We start from the raw sequence: 24,947 nt of genomic DNA, 5'->3' as shown, positions 1-24,947 counted from the left end.
AATCCGCCGGTGGGTTTCCCGCAACCCGAAGACCTCAGAGATGCAGATGAAGCTACTGAACCAGCCGTGGTCACGTCCTGTTCGCCGACGCCAGACGCCGACGACCTGGGCCAAAGTTCTTCATTGACTCTTTGCGGCAACGAACACTTGCCATCGAGGTGGACCACACACCTCTTCTTCACAGGACATTCACGAACTTTGTCAATGAGCACTACGAAGATAGAAGCTGCTCCCTCTACAACAACGTTCGCCTCTTTCTTCACCGAATCTCGACGACCCGTGGCTTCTGCCTGAAAGGGAGTGCGCTCAAGAAGGGCCTGTGGACGACTCACTGAAGAACTCTACAGAACCAGGTACTTTGGGGCAGTAGAATTTTTATAGCAGGAGATAAGACTCTAATAGACAATAGATGGACTGGGCTTGTAGTGCATCTTCATTTACAGGTTGCCCAGGTGGGGGGATCCTCATACAGAATTGTGCCTAGGGGTAGGGGCCCCGTATTCTGCCAATTGTCTAACCAACTTGTCTTCCTCCTAAGTCTATGGTTGATATCTGTAACGCTCACCTGATTCTCGCAGAGGCGCCGGTCTTGACTGGGCGACTACCGTATCTTCAAAGGTGATGTGTAGCACCCGGTTGGCTCTTTGGGCTGGACCTCTGTGCACTGTATGCCTGACGTGTAGAGTAAGGTGTCTGCAGATAGAAAATATGGGGTTAATGAACTGGGGTTATTGGGGTGTCCCTATCTCTTTCCTCTTCTCCTCTCCTGTAGACCCCCAAAGGTTAACGCTCTCACCTTAGGTAAGTGAATGCCGAGCTCTCCATCTGCCTCGGGGCAGGGTGCTGTAACCAGTTTCTTCACTGGATAGGTAGGGCAGGCCTCTTGACTTCAGAGGACTGCTGTCCGTCGTTTACTGCACGAACGGTAAGTTTCGAGTCATTCAAATGTCTTTAAAGTCTTTAGTAATGATGTCTCTTGTTTTGCAGGGTTCCGGCGATGGCGGATGACGGGCTGAAGTGAGTTGAAGATGGAGCCAGTGTGATGAATAGAAGCGCCTGGAAGCACGTAAGTAAGCGCTTGTTGCCTGCTTCACTATGCGCTCTAACTGTCTTTTTATTTTGCAGGTACGAGTTCGGAGCGGCTGCAGGGTGCCGGAATACCCACTGGATTAGATGTGGAAAGGAGTCATGGCACGTGAGTATTAAAGTTCCCCAATGTCTTTAAACGCACCTTGTTTTGTCTTTCAGATGCGGGATGCAGCGCCGAAGAGTAGGTAAGCCTTTGCCTTTCAGATGCCGGAATGCTAACCTGTTCTTTCTTGTCTTTATAGGTGTTGCTGAAGACTGGATTCAGGATGGTAAGCCTTTGCCTTTCAGATGCCGGAATGCTAACCTGTTCTTTCTTGTCTTTATAGGTGTTGCTGAAGACTGGATTCAGGATGGTAAGCCTTTTTCCTTAGGCCCAGGACCGGATGCAGAAGACACGATGAGCGTTCTGCTGCAGAGGTTGCAGAATAACGCAAAGCAAGATTCATCCACCGGGTGTGGTTTAAATAGCCTCCTGTAGTGCTTAGGTGTCTCCTTCCACAGCCACGCCTAAGTAAGAAAAGAGTTCCTGGTAAGAAAAGAGTTCCTGCCTTCCAGAAGAGTTCCAGTGTTCTGAATCTAGGGAGTGGCTCCAGCCCCACCCAACAGGAAAGTAGTTCCAAACAGAAGAGGATCAGAGGCTCAACTGGCAGGCAAGTAAGCAGCATGGTCTGCTGAAGGTAAGTCCACCCAAGCATTATGAGGCCGGCGCTTCCAGCGCTGGGACTGGGCATATTTATGAGCCTGGTGCCACTGGCGCCAGGACTGGGTCCAAAAGGTCCCAATTGGGACTGGTTGGCACTCGGAACCTGGGTTATGGATCTGCTTCCAAGGGAGTTGGGAAAACCCTGACCTTTTGGAAGCAGAGATCATGACAATATCGTTTTGCTGTGTTGATTCGTATGCTATTTGAACTGAGTACAGTTGATGCATTTACATGGAATCAGAGTAATCGTGGTACCACCTATATTTACCCTTTTAAAATTGTCAGAGCACAAAGTGTGTTATTGTGATTGTGTATATAACGTGAACCTTATTTATATAAAGAGCTGTGTTTTAACTAACATAGTGTAGACATTCCTTTGTGGGTGCTTGGGGACTACACTGTACTTAGGAACAAGCCCGCATCACCACCTGAGAAGCTAGGCCTTGATTGCTGGTCCATTGCTATCAACAACAGAGAACCCACTTGGCTGTGGTCGTCTGTGCCTCTCCTCTGCCATATAGAGAGCAAGAGTACAGACACCCCCCTACGGTGCTTTAAAATCGGCCATCCGATCGTTGCTCCAGAGCCGAGAACTGGTTGGAGCTGATGAATGCTAAAGACCTTCACATGCTTAATGGACAAACTAAGGGGGACGTCCCGGGCTAAAACAACCTGGGCAAACAATTTAAATTCCAGTATTTTGGACTACATCTTTGTTTCCAGCACAGCCATTCCTGTTATCAGATGGTTTGTAGTCATGCCTAGGGTTACAAGTGGCCATGTGCTGTTGAAATTAATCTGGCGTGGTAAACAACGCCCCAAAAGAGACATGCTTGTTATGAACATTGAAGCGACCCGGGGGCTAACAGGCTGAGGCTAATAAAGCAAGATGTTTACTCTATACGAAAGAAATAGGCCAACCAATTGATGTGAGGGGAATGCTTGAACTATGTGCCACTCTTATTTGAATTCATGACTTCGTCTAATTCCATGAACACTTTTCCACCACATAAGCACTACTTCAATGTAGCAATGAAGAATGAGAAAAGCCTCCTACGCAAAGAGCTAAAATCAATGAGCCATCTGGACAAAGATCAGTAACTAAGACTGACTAAAGAAAGGAAAAAAAAAGTGGTTGGCTCTGCATAAAGCTTTGCTTCTACAAAAGGATTCTGAATGTATGCTCACATCATTTGTCAATCGAGATGCAAGATGTATGTGGCTGATGCTCAATAAGGCAGGTCTATCACGTACAACTTACTTGGCTAACGCTGTCTCAGAAGAAGCATGGATCGCTTTTTATGAAATATTATTTGAACATGAGGAAGGGGGAAAGGAAGCTGTAAATGGCAAAAGTAATATTGGCTGGCTATTCCCCGTTGATTGTCACTAATAACATGATCAAACAGATGCCAGAACTGTGGACCCCCTTTATTTTGGACCTCTTCCACACGATTATGAGAACAGGCAAAATGCCAGTATCATGGAGAAGAACAAGTTACTTACCAACTGGTAACGTTCTTTCGATTGGATGTTCCTCCAACGTATTCCCCAACTTTGACATGTAATGTCGACACCTGTGCACTTCAGAAACTTTCCGGCAGAGGGCATCCTGCGTCAATGGCGTCAGGTCGATGTCCCTCAAAGGCCTCCGTCGAGGGCGACGTCACCAGATGTTATAAATAGGATGCACAGCACTCTTAGTCCGAGTTTATGTTTTTTTCCTCCAGAATGTGTGGCACCAATACAATGCCTGCTTCACTGCACATAGCCTTGGGGAAACGTAAGCTGCAATCGCATAGGAAATTCTCCAGAGGGGCATGCTGGGAGGGCGATGTGGAATACGTTGGAGGAACATCCAATCGAAAGAACGTTACCAGTTGGTAAGTAACTTGTTCTTCGAATGGATTGTGTCCTCCAACGTACTCCACATCTTTGACAGACTCCCAAAGCAGTACCAGAAAATGGAGGAGGGAAAAGAATTTAGAGTACCCAATCAGATGGCAGAATAAAAAACCGCCTTCCCAAAGGCCATATCTTGACCATGGATGGAATCAAGGAAATAATGTTTAACAAAGGTGTGCATAGAAGCCCATGTGGCTGCCTCACAAATATTCCTAATAGGAACCCCCCGTTGTAGGGCTGTGGAAGTAGCCACCTCCATAGTGGAATGAGCTCGCAATCCTTCAGGAGGGTCCTTAACCACCAATCGGTAGCATTCAGTAATGGTGAGGATAATCCACCTGGGAAAGGTCTGTTTGGTAACAGCCTGGCCCAATCGGGGACCAGCATATCCCACAAAGAGTTGATTGTCCACTCTGACCCTGGCCATCCTAGAAATATATAAACTGAGAGCTCTCCTAGGATCCAACCTATGGAGTCGCTCCTCTTGTTTTCTTACCAGGATGAGGAGGAGGATAGAAAGAATTTCATTTTCAAATGAAATTCAGACACTACCTTCGGTAGAAAGGAAGGATGCACCCTTAGTACAACCCTGTCCTTGTGGAACACAGTAAAGGGCGGCTTAGATGAAAGTGCCTGCAATTCACTCACTCTGTGAGCGGAAGTAACCGCAACCAACAACACAGACTTGAAGGACAATAATCGCAAAGGACAAAAGTGCAAAGGTTCAAACGGAGCACCCATTAGAAATTTCAAAACCAAATTCAAATCCCTAACCGGCACCTGGAAAGGGGACGGCAGGAACACATTAGTCAGTCCTTTAAGAAATTGAGAAATCAACGGAATCTTAAAGTCAGAAAATTCTTCGGACGAGCGCTTAAATATAGACTGCGCCGCCAAGTAACCCTTAATGGGTTGAAGGCCACTGTGGGCCAAAGAAAGTAAGAAGGACAAAACCATAGGAATGGAACACTGAAAAGGATCAACATTCTGTCCTCTGCACCAGTCGCAAAACTTATGCCAACGGCAACGGTACAGGGATTTTGTTGCTGGCCTTCTGGCCGACAGAAACACCTCATCACATCATCCGGGCGGTCCCAATCCTTATATCTCAACCTTTCAGATACCAAGCGTGAAGGTTGAGAGTGTTGACCTCTGGATGGATGGAGAACCTGACCCCCCTCTCGCGAGAGCAGATCCTCTCGGTAGGGAAGACGGCGTGGAGGGCAGATGGACATTTCTAGAAAGTACCACGCTCTCCTGGCCCAATCCGGAGCAATGATGATCATGTGGGATCCGAACCTCCGTAACACCTGAGGAATGACGGGGACTGGAGGAAACGCATACAGCAGTGGGAATGACCAATCCACTACAAATGCATCTCCTAAGGCTCCTCTCGGAGGAAATTCCCTTGAGCAGAATCTCTCGCACTTCAGGTTGGCACTGGTGTCGAAGAGATCCACTTGTGGGATTTCCCAAAGGGCGAAGATCTCCAGAAGGGCTTCCTGAGTCAACTCGTGAGAGATCGTACTCTGCATGCTCAGAGCGTCCGCCGCCAAATTTTTGTCTCCGGCCAGATGTACCGCCGAGATCGGAATTCCCTGCTGGATAGCCCAGAACCAGAGCTGCATTGCCTCTATGCACAAATCTGCACAAAAGGAGTGACCCTACCCCCCCGCTTTTTTGTTGAGGTAATGGACAACACAGTGGCAATGCGTCATGATCAGGACACAAATCCCCCCGCACAGATGGCAGAAAAGCCTTCAGGGCTAGCCTGATGGCCCTCATGGCCCTCAGTTCTAACAGGTTGATGTGGAGTTTGGACTCCGACGGAGACCAATGACCGCTGGCGGTCAAGTCGTCGGCATGAGCACTCCATCCTGTGACGGAAGCATCCGTCACTACAGTCACCTCCGGCCATTGTTGCCACAAAGGCTCCCCCTTCATCAATTTCCCTTCGTTGGCCCACCACAGAAGATCCATGGAGACCGAGAGTGGAATCTGAACGAGATCCATCATCTTGCCTGAGAACTGCGACCACTGCATCTTGACGACCCATTGCAGGGATCTCATCCTCAGCCTGGCCTCTGGCACCAGAAAAATGCGGGATGCCATGAGGCCGAGCAACCTTAAGAATTTGAAAGCCGGGAGAGACTGGGCATGTTGAAACTTGTCCACCATCTGCAATGAGCCCTCAACCTTGGGAGGCGAGCAATTCCCCAAGGACGTGTCCAACACAGCCCGATGTACTGGAGCTGTTGGGAAGGTGTCAGATGCGACTTCTTGAAATTGAGGGAGAATCCCAGCCTGTGGAGGAAGCTGCAGGTGAGATCGAGGTGAGCCAATGCTTGCTCGGGAGAGCGTGCACGGATCAGCCAGTCGGCCAGGTAGGGGTAGACGTGAATCCCCCCTCGCCTTAGATATGCTGTCGCCACCACCATTAGCTTGGTGAAGACCCTCGGGCGGACATGAATCCAAATGGCAGGACCCGAAACTGAAAGTGCGAGTCACCAGCCGCAAACCTCAGGTACTTTCTGTGCTTGGGATGAATCGGCCCATGAAAATAAGCATCCTGTAGGTCCAGAGACACCAACCAATCCTGAAGTTGAAGGGCCTGGAGGACTTGAGAAAGAGTGACCATCTTGAACTTATCCTTCCTGACAAGTTTGCTCAACCAACGCAAGTCCAGGATGGGTCTCAATCCCCCATCTTTCTTTGGAAATAAAAATAAGGGGAATACCTCTCCGCAATAGGCACTAGTTCTATAGCGCCTATCTCTAGCACGGTCAAAATCTCCTGCACAAGGAGCGGATCCGGAAGCTTCAACGAGAGATTCCCCGGTGGATTTTCACGAGGCTGCTGTAGGAAGGGAAGGCAGTAGCCGTGGGCGTTTTTATTCAGAACCCACGCATCCAAAGTAATGGCTTGTCACTCTTCGAGATTCTGAGACAGTCTGCCCCAACTGGCGAACCATGTGACATGGCCTCATGACTGTCTTGGGGCGGCTGTGGGAGCGCCTGAAGGCAAAGAGGCAGCTGCTTGAGCAGCTTTGGCACCTCTATTTCCCCGACTACCACAGGTACTTTTACGCTGTCCCCTTTGACTGGCAGCTGCTCTCATTCTACCAAAGGAGGAGTAGTAACGAAAAGAACCTCCCCTCAAGGACGAAAAAGGCAGAGGTTGACACACTTCTGCGCTTAAAGATTTTGCAGCCGCTTTTGAGGTCTGCAACCTCTCATGGCTCTCGTCAGTCTTGCTGCCAAACAAATGCGCGCCATCAAAGGGCATGTTCAAAAGACAGGCTTGCACATCCGGAGCAAAACCTGACTTCTGCAACCACGCAAATCAGCGTATAAGGGTGCTCGCAGCTATGGACCGGCTAACACTGTCGGCCGTGTCCAAACCCGACTGAAGGGATTCACACATGGCATCCTTGCCATCTTGCACAAGAGCAAGGAACCCATCCCTTTCTTCCCCCTCGGGAATATGCTCTGCCGCAAGAGAGACACAGTTGCACAGTGTGTGTGAAAAACTTGACAAGGCACAAGTGGAGTTGGCGGACTTTAACGTCATTCTCCCCGCTGAAAACACCTTGCGAGCCCAACCGTCGAAACGTTTGTCATCCCCATCAGGAGGGATGGTAGGGTACGCCACCTGCCTCGAGGTGGCCGTAGCTGCCTGAACCACCAAACTCTCAGGAGTGGGGTGAGACGAAAGGTAGCTGGGGTCGCTACCGGAAGGGCAGTATTTTTTGGTCAACGATTTGTTAAGGGCCGGAAGAGATTCCGGTGACTGCCAAGTTCTGTAATGTCAGATGAAAAGGCAACACCGGGTCAGAAGATGGACCTTGATCTAAAATGTCTGTTAGATCATCCTGCACAAAAGCTTCAGGAGGACTGGACCAGCCCAGATACTCCGTGACCCTAGCCATGAGCCGCCTGTAGGACGACTCTGCATGAGCCCCAGGCTCAGGCCTGCCGAATTCCACTTCCGGAGAAGTGTCCAACCCACTGGCATCATGAAGAGTTTGCCTCAACTCCTCCTCCTCATATATGTCATTCAGAGGGAGGTAAATGCCCTGCCTGTTGACAGAAGAGGGTCTGGAGTCCACCACCGGCCTCACAGACTTAGAAGTAGCCTTCCTTGGAGGATCCACAGTATCAGGGATCTCCAACGATAGATTTCGGGCAAAAAGCACCGAAGGTGTTGAGGGCGCTGAAGGTTTTGGCGTCGATAACGGTGCCGAGGGCTGGAACGAAGGCAAAGCCTCGACGACGGTATCCGACGGACACGGCGCCGACTGAGTCGATGCCGACCTTGAGCCCTTAGCAGCTTACTGCGATCTCGCTGGAGACGAGGACCGAGACCTGGAAGCATGTCTCTTGCGACTATCCTGAGCCTTGTCCGAACGGGACCTCGAAGGTTCCCGATGAGCATTGCATCGACGACCCGAGCCCGAAGGCGTGCAAGCCACAGTATGAGACCGTTGCTTGCCAGCTTCATCAGAAGGCGCGGACGGAACTGTGCCCTGCGATTGGAAAATCGCTAACATCTGCTCCTTAAAGGCAGCCCATTCCTCTGGAGTTGAGGACTTCGTCGGGCAATCCACTTTCCTCGCGGCTCCATCCTCCGAGGAGGAGGGGTAAGGCGACCGATGACGGCGCTTCCTAGAATGCCGAGACGAGGAGGACGAATGGCAGGAACCACTCCCAGTTCGAGTCCCCCGGGATTCCTCCCGACGCAGAGAGTCGCCCCTCGAATCGTCGGTGGACCTCCCCTTGGACTTGGATTTACGGGACTTACTGGGTTTCTAACCCCTACCTACCTGAAGCTTTCCCTTACGCTCCCGCAAGGCCTAAGCAGTTAGCGACTGGCATTTGGAACAGTCATCGGTGTTGTGACTCTCACCCAAGCACCACAAACAAATGCGATGCAGGTCGGTAATGGAGATTTCCGACTTGCCGTCCCGGCAAGTCTTGAAGCCAGGCCGTGGAGTCGGAGGGTTGAAGAAGAAGACATATTCACAAGGAATACACACGCGCGCCGAGTCTCTGAAGCAAACACGTTTGCGGAAAAAACAGAACTGAGGCTAAGGGCGCTGTGCGTCCTATTTATAACATCCAGTTACGTCGCCCTCGACGGAGGCCTTGGAGGGACATCGACCCGACGCCATCGATGTAGGACGCCCTGTGCCGAAAAGGTTTCCGAAGTGCACAGCTGTGGACATTACATGTCAAAGATGTGGAATACGTTGGAGGACACAATCCATTTCGAAAGGCGATAATCGTTCCGATCTATAAGCGGGGCAATAGAACAGACCCACCCAGCTATCATCCAATCACCCTATTAGATGTACTGGGCAAGATGTTTGCAGCCATCCTGTTAAAACATCTGAAGACTTGTATTAACACAGCAAATAGAGAGGATCCAAGACAAACCAGTTTTGTCAAGGAAGCAGGCTCAGAACTAAACCTCTATTTGCTGAATATCTTGAAAGGAAAGGCCTTTGACAGCAATACGAAGATTTACTTGGCCTTTGTAGACCTGAGAAAGTCATTTGATAGTGTAGGCGGTCAATGGCTATGGGCAAAAATGGAAGTCTGGAATTGCCAGACGTATTTACTTGCTGCCATCAAATCCTTTTACCAATCTACCAGCATCCAAGTCAGACTAAAGGCCAGGGGTCTTCTGACATCTCCATTCACACTTTCAGAGGCCTGAAACAGGGGTGCCCACTGGCCCTGACCTTGTTTAACTTATTCTTCTCAGATGTTGGGGATTCACCAGACAAGGTAAGAGCATTCCCCCCAAATATTGGAGAAGAAAAACTGGCAAGAATGCTCTATGCGGATGATCTCTTGCTCATTGACAGAACACCCATAGGCTTGCAGAGGAGTCTAGACGCTCTAAAGGAATATTTGAAGAACAATGGCCTATCAATTAATTCAGCCAAAACAAACATTATGATCGTGGGGCCGCAAAGAAACAGAACAAAACATTTATTTAAATGGTATGCTGGACGCGAGTGGTTGACAAAGACTACACAGATCACATACCTAGGGGCCCTCATCAACAACAATCGTGTGATCAACCCTGCCAGATGTCCCTGAAATCCAAGATGAAAATTCTGACTGGTCAAGGTAGGATGATCCAAAAGAAGTATGGCAAGTTTTTCATTATACCGGAATTGCCCCTTTATAAATTAAAAGTGGTCCCTTCTTTAATTTATGGAGCTGAAGGATTCCCACTTACTCCTTGGGAAACTTGGCCATTATTGGCGGGAGCTTTTTGGAGAACAATTTTGAAGCTCCCGAACCTAATCTCAACAGCCTTGATTAGATATGAACTGGGTATTACTTCGCTACAAGCAAGGGGTACATAGAAACAGCTGGCCATTTTTCTGAAGTGTATGCTGCCACTCCCTGTCGGTCCTTATCAAATTTGGAAGAGCAAACTGTATAGAGCACACAAAGTCCTAATGGAGCAGTGGTCTAATGGATGTCGGTCGCTCTCAGAACATCTGCAGTCTGATCTCGACAAACTAATTAAAACCCCAGGGAAGGTGAAACTGAAGATTTGGCGAGATGATGGGATTTTAACCCAGGAGGAAATGAACCTGCACCAGCTCTTGGAAGCACTAAGAACGAAACTAAGAATCAGGGCGAGATACCTAAATATCTGACCAAGGCCCCCAACGTGTGGTATAGAAACCAGTTAATGCACTTCAGATTAGACCTATTTCCAACAAATCAGCTTCGACAGACCTATGGGAAGTCAGCCACCATGGAATGCAGATTTTGCTCTATTTTCGAAGATGAATGAGACACTAAAGCATGTGACATTGTTCTATCAAGGTCTGACGGATTTAAGAACTAAACAGATGATCAAACTTATTGAAGATCGCCAATCGATGGAGGTGGACAACATTTTTACTTTTCTCCTGAAAGAGGACAAATTAACTGCCACTGTCTGCCTGCTAACATTTTTAAAGGAGGTATTTCAGTTACACAATTAACACAGTGTCTGTCGAGGTATTGGAATACAAATTATCTTTTTTCTAATAAGCTCTTTTTAGATGCAAAGAAAATTAAATCAGGAAAATGTTTGATGTATGATAAAGGTTTGAAATTAACCATAAATCTACAAAAAACAAATACAGTTCAACAAATGTTTGTTTCTTTCTGGTTACCACAATTTAGTACAGGTTTCCCTTCACCACGCTCAAACCTTTCAATCACAATTTAAGGGGTTCCCTTCCCCAAGCTTCAAACACACTTTCACTTTCCTTCCACTGTCGAAGACTTGCGAAACTGCAAGGCTTTGCTCTTAACTTGGCATGATCACTTTGACCTTCTTTCCTCAAACGTCACTTTTTCTAACCTACACCAAGGAATCCTGGTAAATATAGTTTTCGAGTACATATTTCACAGTTCAAAGATATCCTTCACATCCAGGTTTCCCTCTGCCAGGATCAAACCTAACAGTTCAAAGACCTCTCTCACATCCAGGTTTCCCTATGCCAGCATCAAATATAACAGTTCACATCTTGCCTCTCAGTTTCTTTCTCTTCCCGCTGCTTCTATGGCATCAGACTTTTCACAGAGACTTTCGATTGGGCAATCTTCTTTCGCTGGACCACTCTGTAACTTTGTATCTTTAATTTACAGTTATTTACAATGCTTTGCTTACTTGCACATCTTATCAGCACACGCACAACCTTCATACATCGGATGCTGCTGCCGTCACGTTTCGTTTAACACAGACCAGGCATTCATTGCTTTCATCAACTCACCGGCTGTGTTAATTAATTTTCGTCTTTCGCGGCTTTGATCTTGAAGTCAAGACTGATACCATAACTGCTGCTGCATGTCCCCAACTCTGCCGTTCACCCGTGAGTGTAGCTGATATTCTTGAAACACAAAAGAGGTTTGTCTCTTCTCTCTGGCTGGGCTCTCTTGCGCAACCTCTAAGGCCCTTCGGAGGTAAAGATCTCTCGCTGGGGTGTCCAAGGCTTCTCCTTACCTCGGTTCCGTCCCTCTGCCTGTTGCTCGGCTCTGCCTGGTTCGCCGTTGACCAGGAATAACTGCTCCTTCTCGTGCACCACTTTGCTCAGAGTGTGTCTCATTTTTCCACCTTTTAACCATGTGGGGAGAGCTAATAGGTACCAGTTGTGTGTAATTAAGTGCCTGACCCTGCCTGATCTTATTAGTGGGACATGTTGTAACGCTCACCTGGTATCCATGGGGACGTCACTCAGCCTGTTCTGAACTCTTACGACCTCAAACTCTTCCCTGGAGTCTACTCGACTGGAGACTGGGCCTGAAACACAGGATTGGTAGAGTTTAACTCCCTATTGTCTCTGTGTCCTTGAACCCCTTCTTCCCCGGGGTCCAACCCTTCCCTTTGATCCACAGCTCACCTTGTTTTCTTGGAAAGTGTGCTCTCCATCCTGCTTTCAGCGCAGGGGCTTGTTGATTGATGTGGGCTTGTTGCTCCCTAGTTACTTCACTGGCAAGAGTCTGACAGGTAAGTATAATGAGTCTTTTGAACAGTTCTCCAACTTTGTTCCTTTCCTTCCTTAGATGATGGCCAGCGTCCGGGGATGGCGACGTGCTGCTGAGAGGAGTAGCGCTGAAGGTGAGTGAGAGAGCGATGCAACCTTTTCGTATTTGTATTGAACTGAGTTCTTTTTCTGTGTCTTTTAGGTGCTGCAACGTTTTCAGCGTGCATGCCGGTAATGAAGAAGAAATGCGGTGTGTAAGTGCAGTATGTGGCGCCTCTAGATGTTTCCACGCTAACCTGGAGTCTCTTTTCCCTCTTGCAGATGGATGAGAAGTTCCGGAGACAGAGTTCCCTCAGAGCGGCTGGGATTCAGGTAAGCGTTTGAAGCTCGTACAGTCTTTAAAAATAAGCGAAGATTTGCTGCATGCTTACAAATGCCTTTTTTCGGTTCTTTTCCCTTTTCCTTAGGAAGCGGTGGGCCGGGATGGGAATGACACCGCCGAAGATGCCCGCAGAACAGAAGAAGCGATGAATGATGGGCAGAAGCGCTGCAAGGTAAGGCTGTTCCTACCGGTGCTCTTGTTCTTGCAGGAGCTGAGCGCAGAAGAAAGATGCAGGCCTACTGGAGACCGATCCGAACACGGTGAGTGTCACGCTGCAGGTGCAGAAAACACAAAGCATGTTTCTCAGCCTGGGCATGGCTTAAATAGTCTCTGGGTATCCCAGGTGTCTCTGGGCTGAACCACACCCAAAAGACTAGACTGCACATGCAGTTCTGGGAACTGAAATATGTGGGGGCATCCATCTTGTCCCCATCAATGCCCTACAAGTCCAATCCCCAATGTCATCCTATGGGAGTAAGTGAGTCTGGTGCCACAAGCGCCAAGTCTGACTCCAAGTGGGCCTTTGGAGGGATGGAGAGGCCCTTGAGGGCCATGTAGGTGATTGTGGCCTAGCTCCAGCCTGACATCTTGGAGGGCTGGGGACATGAGGCGCAGGAATCATGACACATGTCCAGTGTAATGCATGGGTGGTAATCCTTTCAGCCTCAGACCTCCTCTTCGTCGGCTCAGTGTCTGTGTAGGAAAGGGGGGTCTGGGGAGTTGGAATATCCTATAATATAGGACAGGACAAATATTTGGTAAGGGGGATACCATGTCTCGCCTTCGGGCGTTACTCCCCACTCCCAAAGGACCCCATACCCAGATGATCCTCCCACACTTGTCCACCCTGAGGGTCTGGATCCAAAGGCGATGGATGTGTCCTTGCCACCCGAGTTAGGGATCCCTGGGGTTTAGGATGTGAAACACCTCTGGTTTTTCACAATATCCAGATCTTCTAAATCCCTATACACTGATAATCTGGCAGTGCATTCCATCTCTTATTCCATTCCATCCGTTATTGCCAACTTGGATCTCTGGGGCAGAAGCAGGTGGGCCGACAATGATCATCACTCCACCTTTTTTCTCCGTACCCGAGACCGTGATCACCTGCCCCACCTGTTTCACCCCAAGTCTCGGCTCCTTGCCCCACTGCCAACGTCTCTCCAGCACTATAAGGATGTCCAGTTTGGACCGCCTGAATTTCCGCAGGGTCATCGATCGCTTGGCAGGATCCTCGTCCTCTGTTTGTAATGGTGGAACCTCACCAGCACTGAGCGAGGGCCCCCTGACCTTCATCCTGCCCGGTGAGTCCTGTCAATCGCTGGTTCATCCATATTGTCATTGCCAAACAGGATGCGAAGGACTTCTAGGATAGCTCTCTTAATGTCACTTTCCGTCTCCTCTCCTGCTCTTGGAGGTCAACAAAAGTAGGTTGTTCTGGCGTTCTCGGTTTTCAATATTGTTAATTTTGAGTGGCTTTTTGGCCTCCTTTTATCTAATTCCGACAGCCTCACCACCTGTAGCCCCAGGGTGTCCATGGAAGTCTGGTTGGACTCCAACTCCCATATGTTGTCCTCCACATAACCAGTAGTTGATCCCTTTTGTCCAGCCTGCCACCCAGAGCCGAGCAGATGTGACGAATTTCCTTCCCGAGGGCCGCAACATCTTACTTTGTCGCGGCTGGGCCACCCTCCATTCTCCCTGCCAGAGTGGATCTGAGAGCCACCCTGGGAAATTGAAATCGCTGCAGGGACTCTCTCCAGGACATAGGTCCCTATGCCAGGCGCAGCAGTTCGAGCCTCCTGTGGGGTGACCTCCAATGGCCTCTATGGGGCCCCAAAGCCACTGGTGTCAGGCCAGGGGCGCCCCTCATGTTCAGACCACTTCTAAATCCCTCCAGTGGGGCCTCCACCCCTTCAGCTTATGGCTGCCTGTGTTCGCAAAGTGTCCTGCCACACACCTCGCTCCCTGCCGCTGGCTCACTCCTCAGGCACTCTCCCCAGTATGTCCCAATATCCGGTGTGTCCCCCCGCCCGTTCTCCCCCTGCGGCACAGGCCGGGCCCCAAGGATTGCACAGCACCCTTCCTCCGGCGGGTACTCAGCCGCCGCTGGGGGTTGTGGGGGGGCACTGGTGGGAGCTTCTCAGGTGGCCCCAGTCACAGGCCGTGCTCAGCTCGCCGCTGCGTCCTCCGCCACCCTGCTCCCCTGTGGGAGCATATCACCGTTCGTCTCTGGAGGGGGGGCAGGGGGCCATCCAGGATGCCGCCCGGGGTGTCATGCCTCCTCCCCGGTGCGCCTGCTCTCTCAGGCCTTGCGTCGTCCCTCACTTCATCTGTTTCGCTCCAGCAGCCGTCAGGTGGGTGGCGGGGGAACACACGGCTAGCTCTGCTGCCACTGCTCCGTTTGGGACCAGAGTCGGTGAGGATGCGGTCCAAGCCCTCACCATCCGGTGGAGGCCCTCAGATTGGCACAGGGAGGTGCGAGATGGGGTGCTCAGAACCCCTTTACGTCCTAGCTCAGCAGAGCTGAAGGTTAAGACGGTCATCCTTCATATGCCCCCTGGTGGCGTCCCCACTATCTTTTTTTAACGCTCCTTGGACGATAGATTTGCCAACGAAAGTGGACATAAAAAATCTTCTCAAAGCATTTTACCTGGATTGGTGGGAGAGTACTGAATTCATTAAACGGGCCAACCCAAGATATTTACCATTTGATCCATAAAAGATAGTCCTGAATCGTATTTGTTGCAATCAGCTGAAAGACAGATGTTTAATTGCCAGAGCATGCCTTAATTGTATTACCTTAGGGGCAGTTACTGCACTCTGGGCAGGCTTTTTTATAAAACATCTTTATTGTTTTTTTTTCCTTTGTACCTTCCTATCATGATCAGCATTTGCTTTTTGTTACAATAGAGTAGTTTGTTACGGAGATAATAGCCGGTCCGATAACACAGTGAGTAGAGTGCTCGCTTTTACACCTGTGCAGAGCCTGCCGACGCAGGTTCAAATCCTGACAGGGCCAAACTCAGCCTTTCATCCTTCCGAGGTCGATAAATGAGCACCACACACCGTAGCTGATAATAAGCAGCGCTCAGATACCTGAGGGTTTGTAGCGCTATATAAATACTAAATTATTATTATTATCATTAATAGTGATATACTGGTTTACAAGAAAAAGAGTCAAAAACACAACTAAGAAACCTAAACCAAGGAATACATATGGAGCAGAACTGCTCTAACTTGCTTCAAAAACTTCCCTCCATCCCTGCCCTCAAATTCCAACTGCATTGACTATGCTTCCTATGTTGTAGAGCACTGTGTGGTTTGTCAAGTGCCTGCGAGCATTAGCTCATGCAGGTGTTAGCACAGACGAGCTTGCTGGTGTAGAGTCCAAGGTCTCTGGGGCAAAGAAGGTTTGTACAAGTACATTCGATGATGTTACAACATCATTGGTATCAGACTGCGCTGTGTGTGCTGCTTGGTGCCATACTACTGATTCGGCCAGGGCCCATTTATGTAGGTCTCGCCACCAATCTTCTGTTCTTTGGCCCGATGTAGATTTACAGGACATGGCAATTCTGAATTTGGCCAGAATATATGCCACTTCTTTCATCTTGTGTATATAGTGTGCGTTTTTCGGTCGCAAGAAATTACCTAGCAGACCAGCTGCTGAAGATATGACATCTAGCATTAGCCCTCCTTTGTTCATTTTGGTTGCGATCTCCTGCCAGGACCCACATATGTTAGGGCAGGACCAGAACACATTCAGCATGCCTGCTTCTGTGGCTCTGCATCTGGGGCAGCACTGCTCAGAAGCGCTAGGAAATCCAGAAATGTTCAGGAGTGTCATATATGCCTGGTGTGTTATGTACAGTTGTAATTTTGCATTCCTTGACACCTTTTTGTGATAACTGAGTACTTTTGACCATCCCGAGTCTGTGAAGGGGGCTCCAAAGTCAGTTTCACATTTCACTCTACCTGCTAGTCCTGAAGAGAACACTGCAGCTATAAGTAATTTGTATATTTTGGATAGCACATGCCCGCCTTCCGCTACCTCGTCCATGTGGTCTATCAATGAGTTTACATCGCCTACTTCGTTGAAGGTTGGCCATCTTCGTGCTATGGTCCTTGGGATCGCATGGTGCTACAAGTACCGGCCACGATGCAAGCCTGTGTTGTGTGGAAGGGTATAAAAGAATTTTTTTGCAACAGGTCTCCTACTGTGGCAACACCACATGTCTCCCAATTTGTGCGTATTTTCAAACTAGTCTGGGGCCTGTCAGGGGCTACTGGCACCAGGGGAATATGGGTGGATAATGGATTTGCAATTTTGGCTAGCTTTCACGCTCTATTCCAGAGCTGTATGCCTAGTAACGCCAAGCAAGGGTATGAGCTATACCCTGATGGTTTGATCTGCAGTATCTCCTGCAGGTAATAATGCGATATCATTGATTGGAGCAATCCCATGTCTAAAGTGGGTTTGTCTGATAGCCAGCCCGCCACGAATTGTAGCTGACCAGCCAGAAAGTACAGCTCGTATCTCAATTCTATCGTTAAACATTTTTTTCCCAATAAAGAAGTAATCTAGTCGGGTCTGGATAGCTTGCGGTGCAGTAAAGTGCGAATAGCGCCTGGAGCCTTGGTTAAGTGACCTCCAGATATCTATCAGTTCAAACTAATCTAGGAGTGCTTCGAGGGCCCTAGCAGAAGGTGCTGGTCTCATGGGTTTGTTATCCGATCTATCTGATAGCGGATTCAGAGTACAATTGAAATCGCCTCTCCAGATCAGGGGGACATTTGTGAAGGGGCTGAGTGTGGGGTAAAGTGTTAGTAAGAATGATGTTGCGTTGTGATTTGGAGCATATTTGTTGGCCACCCAAATTTCAGTGTTTTCCAAGAGCCCATATATGAGGACCATCCTGCCCTCGTTATCCGTTTTGGTTAGGGTTATTCTGAGGGGCACTGAGGGCGCTATCCAGGTCAGGACTCCTCTGGCATAAGCCGAGTATGTGGAGCTTACCATTCGTCCTGCCCATTTTTTTGGTTAATCGTGTCCTGTTTGGCTGCTGTGAGGAGGGTTTCTTGCAGTAATGCTACATCTATTTTGTTTCTGCGCAGGTATGTATACACTCTGTTTCTCTTTACATAACTATTCAGGCCCCAGACATTCCAGGTTAGACATTTTAGTCTGTCCGCCATGATAGTATATTACTGTGGGGCGGTGCCTATGGCGCCCCATTGTGATGACCTGGCCAGACTTTAACACTAGCCTCCAGTATCAATAAGGCTCACTTCGAGGAACTTTGTCCACTTTTATGCAGTCACATTCATGCAAGGGATTTAGCATAGGGAAACATTGGTTCTGCAACCCCCTCCCATCTTCCCCAATTTGAAAACAATCGCCCAGCAAAAAAGTCAATGCTCAGGCGTGTCCACCTCTCGCTTCCTCCCTTGGTCATGGGACCGAGGGACGGGTGCGCAGCGGTTTGGTACGTGAACCCAGAGAAAGAAAAAAAGAGGGTGGGGTGCCAGTATACTGGGGACGGCCACCCTACACTGGATGTTGAATATTGGTGTGCGGATTCCATTTTGCCATAAGGTCGACTAAGTGTTCCTAGAAGGTGGTAATTCTAGTGGAAGATGAAATGTTTGTGTGAACTAAGCAGGCCACCTGCTCCGGGGTTAGGTGATTTTGCCTGGTGGTTTGTGACTGTGGCAAATACATTATTTGCTGGCCTGTCGGTTAGTGTTGGTAGAACAATACGGGCGTTGATCCTGTGGGTGATCCTACTCCTTCTGTATGCATCCACATGTGTGCTTGTTCCAGAAGTTCAAAGAATAGAGAGCAGTTTTGATACAGGATTTTCAGGCCAGCTGGGTATATAAGCATGTACTTCAGTCCTGCTTTCCTGAGTCTTTCTTTTGTATGGTGTAGTCCGGATAAACTGCCAGGCGCGCTGATGCTCTTTGTATAGTTCTGCCTGTCCTCGAGAAGGATAAACTGTTGTCTCTGTCCTTGTAATTTAGTATTTTTGCTATTATCGGTCTAGGCGGGGCTCCTGGAGGTGCTCTCTCTATTGTGAAGCCTTGAGTGAGGTTTCCTGGACGTATTTCCTATAAGAACAGATTTTCCACGCATGTTGTGGGGTCTGCTCCTCCTTCCGGTAGGCCCAGGATTCTGATGTTCCTGCGGGCGCGCTCTTCCGCCTCCTCCGCTCTGTTTTGTAGTATCTTGACTTTCTGTTGAAGTATGTGGATGTCCAAATGTGTTTCACAGATCGCTGTGGTGTTTTTGTTGGGCTCCGTTTCGATGTTTGTAGTTCTCTAATCCAGTGTTCTGACATCCTGGAGTGAGAGCCCAACGTTCACCATAACTGCGTCAATCTTAGACTACAGGGAAGTTTTCAATTCAGCAGTGGGCAAAAGGATCTGACTCTCTGCTCCCACAAAATTCCTGTCCGTATCTTGCGACTGCACGTCTCTATTTTCCAAGGGATCTTGAGGCGAATTTCTTGTGCAATTGTCCACAGTGGTCCAATTAACTTTCATTTTGGCTGCGTTTGGAGGCATCTAAATTTGTAAGGTATTAGTTCCCGTTTGGGGCGTTATAGCGCTTGAGGTTAGGTTAGTGCGTCTCGTGTGCAGTGCTGTTGCTAGATCCTACTCTAAGACTCTTGGATATTCTCCCACTATGGTTATGTGGTCATCCGAGTTTGCGCAACAGGGTTAATGTGAGGCTTTACCACTGCTCTGCTTCTATGCAACTTTAGTCACCGTTCCGCCCACCATCTTCTTGTGCCGCTTCTGGATGGGGCCGATCAATAAACGGATGTTTGGTGATCCCCCTAGGGAGTGCAGCTGGTTGGGCCTCATCTGACTTGCAGTTAGTGGTGACAGTCTGCCACTGGGGTGAACTCCATGTATCTGTCCCTTGCACAACCCCAGTCAATCAGATAAAACGGGAGTGGTTGGATGGAGCAAGATGGAGGGTCTGCATCCTCCACCCACCCTGCCAGGGTGTAGCCAGTTGTTGTAGTCTTAGTCGGGGGTCACAAGTCGCGAATGCTTGTCCGTCCATTGGCAATGTGTTTCTTGGTAGCCCCTATGTCTCGTATGGGGTCTGCGTGTGATTTTTGCAGTGTTCCACATGGGGTTTCTGCTCCTGCACACGTGTGCCAAATTGTGTGGAGCACAGTAGCTTCCCCTCTTATTTCCACACTTTTGGGCTGTGTGTGGCTGTGTGGAGCTTGTGTTGTGTACAAAAGTGTGGGGGTTATGTGAACTTGTGGTTGGAACCTACTGCACACATGTCTGCCCCTGTGCGAGCTAACTTCTGTAGCTCTTTGTTCAAGCTCTCTGGTTTATTCTGTGCATTTGTGTTTGGTTCACGTTCATTTAGGCCACATTTCAAGCGCGTGCTGGTGCTCGTTTTGGGTGCAGGACCTTCAGTCTGTGACCCGTGAGGGATCTGCTCTGCTCTCCCCCTTGGGGCGTTGGTGTTGTGTCCCCACCGGAGCTGTGGATTCCCTTGAGCAGGGGGAGGGGATTGAGTGATGCAGCGCTCGCGCCTCACTTTACAGGCCGCTGCAGCCCACGTTCGGGCGCCCGTTCTGCTGTGTGCTTTCTCCAAGATACCGCTCGGTGCTCGTGTGACTCCACGATGAAGAGGGAGCGGGACGGCTGATGCCAGCGTTCCTACGCACCTCCCCCGTAGGTTCTAGCTTCACTGTGGGGTCGCATTTAAGCGGGCATCATCTTCGTTTTCCTTCGTTTTCACCACCGTGCTTTCCGTCTTCAGATCAAGTAAGGCGGGAGGGTTTGGGAGCCGCAGGTCTCAGGCCAGGTCCTGAGCATTCCCATAGTGTCTCTGTCTTTTTGGGAGATTTTCATAAGGATATTGTAGACTTCCGGAGTGGATCAGGCAGGAGCTACAGGGGTTGCCGTCCTATACTATGGCGGCTGGCTATGCCTCCCCACACATTATATTCTTTTGTACAGTGTACTCGCATGTTAAAGCAACAACAATACTACCTGTACGCCTGGCCTTATGTTGCCTATTAAGGGCCGATTCACCAGTAGCAGGCTGAGCACTACCATAATATCTTCGGCAGGCTTTAAGAATCAAGAATATCAATTAATTATTATGATTTATACTACGCTTTATTTGATGGGTTCTACCTTTGCTTGCTGTACTTTCCATTCTACTTTAATGAAATGCTTCGTGCAGTTTTATTCCAAATATTCTCCTCTCGAGGCAGATTGAGTGGTGCGATAGGGTAGGCTTCTGTAAGAGCTGGAGAATTAAACGGGCCTATTCTATACGAGTGACCCCTAGATCGAAGAGGTTTTGCAACATGTACCTTTCGTTACAGAACACAATAAGGGCTGGAGGAAGCATTTGGGCTATGGGGAATCCCCACATTTACCACCTACGGATAGTTCTTCACACCAATGTGGCCAACAATGGTCACCAGAGCCCTCCACACCCCACAGAAAGAACATCTAATGCGACTATCACGGTATATGTGATTTGTGCATCTATGCTATACAGCATGTCCGGCCATATTGGAACTCGTAGTTCCTTTTAAATGTAGTGCAACTGTAATTTAGATCTTACATTTAACATTTAAATAACTTCCCAAATATCAACATGTCTACACCTCAGTAAAACACTAAACAAAAGAAGCAATACCTTCACTCACAAATATTCTTCAGTTCCATTAAACTGAAAATTAAGCCACAAATGGTCTTTCTGTGTTTAGAAATAGCCAGCAATTCAACAGGTTATCGTACTGCATACAATCATTTTTCTGTATGGTGTGCTAAAATTCAAATACTGTTAAGAATAGTGGCATCACTTTCCCCTCTCAAACATCTGAGTGGAAATACTCCCACAATAATGTCTCAAATTTAGCAAAGCACCAAACTTTGTCCTATTTGTGTATTAGACATGAAATCATTAGATTAGATTAAGAAATTATTATACATATTTACTTTGGTGACATGGTCCAGTCTATGAAATTGATAAGTGGGGTGAAACTGACCATGGGGGAAAAGGTAGGCCATCCCCGTCGAGATGGCAACCATGGGATTGATATACAGCGAATCCCCACCCAATACCCAACCTCTGGTACAGCGAGAACATGACCTATCAAAACGTGGTAGAAAAGTGTTCACAAAGGGTTTATGGACAACATGGTTCAGCCCGGAAGCAGGAGACACATTAAGGAAGAAATGGCAAGCACGAGCCGGCAAAGCGGATACTGATCCTAAACTTGTCCAGCAGGCAAAGACAGTTGCAGCAATGTGGGTCGCCAACAATTGACACATGCAGCAATCTGTTCCGCCAACAATTGACACAGGGAGAGAAGAAATAACACATAGGATGGAAGAACCATCATGGAATCAGGCAGCTGTCATGACAAGGCCTCCCGATTCTAAAATAGCAGTCCCACTTTTCTTTTTTTCTTTTTTTTTTTACTTTCCCTCCAATCCTCAGGAACGAAATCGGCAACACTGGAGATGGGGAGGGGCTGTGCATATCTGACCAATACCCAAGCACTGACATATCAAAATCAGTTCCATTTCAGAAATCAGGTTTCCATAAAAGCAAAACAATTTTCAAAAAGCATTCTATATTTAAAACGTATTTTTATTTTGTATTTAACAATTGCTAAATATCCTTCATTAAAAATATTTGCTTAATTTCCTTCAAACCGTCCAAAACAAGCCATACACTTGTAATAGATACATCTATGTTAATAATTATTGGAGACTCCTTAAAAGGTGTAATTCAGTTGGGCGATACATTTAAACAAGTTTCATTAGCCACTAAAATTGTAAATAAATGTTTCTACAAACCTAGAGTTTACATTATCTCATATACCAAGAATAGAGTGACAAAACAAATGTGCATTTTATCTACAAAATCATAACTTATTAGGCTCTATCACTATTGTGCTTCCCAACATTTAGGCCCATATCAGGTACATGGCCACTCCAAAGGCAACATGGGTCTATAGTCAGCCTGCAAGCTTCAACCACTTTGGTTGCCCTTCATAAATTTAGGTTTGGCATAATGGGTATCAACCAGTAAGTCCTGGGAGGCTTCTATAAAGTGAGAATACACACGTTTAAAATCTTTTTTTCTTTAAGGTAACAACTTTCTCCATTTATATTGCTTCAATGGGAAGGGAAAGTTGCAAGTGGGAAGATTCTCAAAAGGAACTTAATGTATAATATCTGCAGTGCTGGCGGCTCTCTGATATCCAAATATTCTATGTGAGTGTTATATGATTTTACCAGTAGGTACCACAGAACAGGGCTGTCACTGGTTTTGGTGAGGCCTGGGGCACAAACAAAGTGGTGAGGCCTTCCTTGCTAATATATGCACTGTGGCAGCAGCACCACCAAAAGGAGAATCAAATATTCTTCCATTGAGTTTACATGTGGATGAGGTTTCTGGGTTCTGCTGGGCTAAACTAAAACCTTGCTGTTGGTCAATCGCACTTGATTTGTAGGGCACATCTGTAGACTAAATACACTGAAAATCTTGCAATGATCATGCCATGGTCGCTCAACATATGCCACATTCCAAGAGTATCTAGGGTCATGAACCATGAGTCCACCATGTATACTCAAGTCACATGAACTCCTAGCACACCACTGCTAATGTGAGCTGCAGTATGGCATTTTCATCAGAATACCCCCTGCCAAAAGCCTTCTTTATTCCACATGGGTTTTGTCTTTCTCTCAAGTGCTATATTTGAGAAGGTGCAACTGGAGAATAATGTTTTTCTATATAGGGCAGGTAGACAGGATGTCCCAAAACCAGAGCTTCTTATTTAGATACATCTTGATTGTTGTATGTTTCTGAGGCCTTATATTTAGTGCAAACATACTTCATGTTTTTTGTTTTTTAATTGTTGCATTCGTGGTTTACATTAAACCTTACACAACATTAAAACAATAGTCACGGTAAAACAAAGACAAAACATCAATAAATCAACAAGGAAAAAAAAATCATACATATATTTTTCTCAATTCACTTAAGGGGGAATTCAAAGAAATATTCAAATCTAAAATAAGAGAAACATTACTACCCCACAATGAGTGGAAACCATAGCAAGTTCACTGACACATCAGAACTATTATCACTTATGTCCATAAAACAAGAAACCCGGGTATCAGCAAAATATGGGCACATAACCAGACGTCTCAAAGTTTTTGGTGTAGCCACAGTACCGCAAAATCTACAGTTTAAGGAGGAATTTAAATACTTTAGATGATCTTTCCAATGTCTAGTCCTCTCACTCGTATGGAACTGATTAAGCCTAAAGTGCATGTAAGTCGCACGTATTATTTCACATGGAAAACGTTGCAGGTACAGTGGGATACATTCTCTAGAAAGTATAAAATGTGAATAATCAACGTAACATATGTTTGCGATTCTATCGGTTGTCTCGACCCAATCTGCCATAAAAATACTCTTCTTGACAACTCCCAGCCCAGACCCTGTATAAGATTGCTCACAGAAAGCCCAATAGAATCCAATACACCTTCAATCCTCAGTTTGAAATAATTGAGGGAGGAAACAGATTCAGCATACATAACTGTATACAAAACCTCATACAGTAGGTTCGCAAGAGGATCAAGGATTTTCCTGAAAGTAGAGATTTGTTTTCACGTATTTTGAGCCTTGCGAAAAATAAGGCATAGTTCATGTCCAATGACAGCGTTGGGAATTGCCAAGGATAGTCCAAGGACCGCCTTCCACAGCTTGCCTCGTATGGAATTAAGCAGATCACCCAGATCATTAAGGGAAAAATCAAGGCCATATAGGATCACAGGTTCTATCTCATAGGGATAGAAATGACAAATAGGTAACATAGAAAAAGTACACATTCTGTACAGTAAAAATTTCAGTTGAGAGACCGAATATTTCGCCTTAGCATTGTAAGAGGATTCAATTCAACACTACAGCTAAATCAATGCCTAGTCTGGGATATTGAATGGAAACCCTTATTGATATATCTTTATGTCCAGTTCATGCGTTCTGGATGACTACCCCTATATAACACCCCTCTCTTGGAAACCCCCTGACCCCACTGAGCCAAGAAGTAGTTCTGTTTTGCAAGTTTAAAAGGTTTATTTGATAATTTAAACAATAGATATATATATCACACTTTATAATAAATTAATAATTGAATATCACACTTAATCTGAGAAGTAATCAATAATGGATAGTCCGGCACTAGCACACTTCTTTATAATCAATGATGAGTGGTTATAGGATGGATAAGATAGCAACAATACTTTTATGGTTTCAATTGGATGCAATGTGGAATGAAATGCAGTACAGAAAATAA

General features: G+C 47.3%; 1 protein-coding gene across 2 annotated transcripts in view; it reads right to left on the bottom strand.

Moving 5' to 3' along the window:
- GGT7 (gamma-glutamyltransferase 7) overlaps window positions 1-24,947 on the bottom strand; it is a 1,549,331-nt gene that overhangs the window by 134,886 nt on the left and 1,389,498 nt on the right. The window lies entirely within an intron of this gene.

This window comes from Ambystoma mexicanum, chromosome 3p (assembly GCF_040938575.1).
Source record: "Ambystoma mexicanum isolate Mex_15411 chromosome 3p, UKY_AmexF1_1, whole genome shotgun sequence".
NCBI classification, from domain to species: Eukaryota; Metazoa; Chordata; class Amphibia; order Caudata; family Ambystomatidae; genus Ambystoma; species Ambystoma mexicanum.
The sequence above is the reverse complement of the archived record's forward strand: the minus strand, read 5'-3'. Positions and strand labels throughout refer to the sequence as shown.